The 2,586-nt window shown below is 47.7% G+C and overlaps 1 long non-coding RNA gene across 1 annotated transcript; it reads left to right on the top strand.

Moving 5' to 3' along the window:
- The first annotated feature begins 268 nt into the window (after positions 1–268).
- LOC105000860 lies at positions 269–2,575 on the top strand. The gene is made up of 3 exons (XR_826793.1): positions 269–369; positions 1,536–1,632; positions 2,364–2,575. It is a non-coding gene; the product is annotated as an uncharacterized LOC105000860 (long non-coding RNA).
- The last annotated feature ends 11 nt before the right edge of the window (positions 2,576–2,586 follow it).

Raw genomic sequence — 2,586 nt, 5'->3', positions numbered from 1 at the left:
ACACAGAAGCCTGGTGGGCTACAGTCCATGGGGTCGCAAAGAGTTGGATACAACTGAGCAACTGAGCACAAACACACACATGCGTGCTTGCCAAGAAGTAAACAAAGGTGAGGACTTCTATTTGGCAGCTGGGCCCTGATAGCTCAGTTGGTAAAGAATCCGCCCGCAGAGCAGGAGGAGACCCTGGTTCGGGAAGATCCCCTGGAGAAGGGAAAGGCTACCCACTCCAGTATTCTAGCCTGGAGAATTCACAGTCCATGGGATCGCAAAGAGTAGGACACGACTGAGTGACTTTCACTTCACTTCAGGTCGTTCTGGGAGACCTTTGTGGCGGAGGCAGAAGCCAGAATGCAGAGGAGTGATTAAGAGGTGAGGAAATGGAGGGACTTCCCTGGTGGTCCAGTGGTTAAGAATCTGCCTTGCAGTGGGTGGGATTCCTGGTCAGGGAACTAAGATCCCACATGCCGTAGAGCAACTAAGCCCATACACAGTAACTACTGAGCCCATGTGCTCTGGAGCCTGCAGCTGTAAGGCAGCAAAAAAAAAAAAAAAAAGAGAGAGAGAGAAAGAGAGAGAGGTAAGGAAATGGAGATGTGAAGGGAACATACCTTCCTTTGAAAAAGTTTGGCTGGGAAGTGTTTGTCACCCAAAAAGCCTGGCTCCTAGTAGGTGGTCAACAAGTGTTTATTGCACTAAACTAAACTGAGGGCGCTCTCCAAGATACAGAAGAGGGACAACTGATGGAATTAGGCTGTGGGAGGAGGCAGGCTTGAGAGCATGCATTACATCTTGAAAGGAGACAGGCATGCTCCTTCCCTTCATTAAAATGAACGGAAAGAGCGAAGATGGAGGATGGGTGTGGAATGCAGGCTATGTTGGCTGGGATAGGAGGGGGCATTTCTGTAGATAACAGGGTCAGGAGATGAGCAACTTGTATGCTTTTATTCTCTTCAGAGGATTTCAGGTTTAGCTGTAAGTCCAGTTTATGACTTTATCTGGAAATAATAGCTAACCTGTTTAATAGTTGGTGGGCAATTACTTAGTTGCTGCTTTGACTTCTATGGGCTGAGAACAAGGTAAGTCAGCTTGTTTTGATTGTATCTAAAGTAAAAATGGGTAGGTGGTGAACAACATCAGCAGAGGAACCAATACCTCCTTTGAGGAGCAGCCACTCATCTAGTACAAAAGGAAAATAATCTGCAATCATGGACACATTTTGGTGGTGGGACAATGCAGGTCACCACTAGAGCCTGCTGAGTACCTTTCAATTTTTCCAAATGAGAATTTGTTAGTAAATTCTTTTTTTTTCCTTTTTAAAAAATATTTATTGATTGATATGGCTGCATCTGGTCTTAGTGGCACCATGTGGGATCTTAATTCCCCAACCAAGGACTGAATCTGTGTTCCCTGCATTGGAAGGCATATTCTTAACCACTGGACCACCAAGGAAGTCTCCTAATAAATTCTTTAATAAATTTGTTAATTAATACATTTACTGTTATTTCTTATTTCCTATGTGTCCTGCGGATTGCTAGGTGTTGTGCATTGTGTTTTCTCGAATCATCGCAACATCCCTGCAAGGGGGCTTGTATTCGTCCCATGTTACTGCCGAGGAAACTGCAGCTCAGAGAGGTAAGTGATTCGCTCAAGGTCACTAATGAGTAGCAGGTTGGAAGCCAGGTTAGGCTGAGTGCTTTTGGCAATTCTGCTCCAGGGGCCGCTGTGCGCCCTCCACTGGTCTAAAATGGATGCAGGCGGTGGGGAGGCGAGGTCCAACCCAGATTCACCTCACTAGCTCCTCACTTGTCAGTTTTACATCTGGGGCTCTGAGGTGAGCTTCGTTTGAGCAAAGGCTGCATGTGTGCTAAGTCTCTTCAGTTGTGTCCGACTCTTAGGGACCACACGGGCTGTAACCCGCCAGGCTCCTCTGTCCATGGGCTTCTCCAGGCAAGAATACTAGAGTGGGTTGCCATTTCCTTCTCCAGGGGATCTTCCCCACCCCAGGATTGAACCTATGCCTCCTGCATCTCTTGCATCAGCAGGTGGGTTCTTTACCACTAGTGCCACCTGGGAAGCCTTGAGCCAAGGCTATGGAGAAGAAAAAACAAAAAACAAAGTCTGAAGGCCACTGCCTTCCACAGGGGTCTCTGAACTTCTCAGCAGATGCCTGGCTTTCCTTGAAGTGTTTCTCCTGAAAGACACTGCTTGAATGATGTGTTTTCCCCCACTTGTCTCTCCTGACACATCTATCCTCCACGGGACTCTAAGAGTGATTTTTCTAAAATCCCATCCTGTTACTCCCCTGCTTAGAAACCTATGGCTCCCAGCTACCTCGAGGTTAAAATACCTTGTTCCTCTTTCAGCATGACCCTGAAGACCCTTCGTGACCTGGACCCCCGTCTACTTCTTCTCCAGAGTTGCTGTTAATTACTCCCCAGCTCTCACCTTACTGCCAAACTGGCTGACTTACATCTCCTGGTACTTGTTCTGTGCACTGATACATACTCCAGTGGCCCTGCCAGGAGGCTGCTCCCCTGTCTCCACTGACATACTCCCGCTCACCCCTCCAGCCTCAGATCAGGTATG

This window comes from Bison bison, unplaced genomic scaffold (genome assembly GCF_000754665.1).
Source record: "Bison bison bison isolate TAMUID 2011002044 unplaced genomic scaffold, Bison_UMD1.0 scf7180017864375, whole genome shotgun sequence".
Lineage (NCBI taxonomy): Eukaryota > Metazoa > Chordata > Mammalia > Artiodactyla > Bovidae > Bison > Bison bison.
The sequence above is the reverse complement of the archived record's forward strand: the minus strand, read 5'-3'. Positions and strand labels throughout refer to the sequence as shown.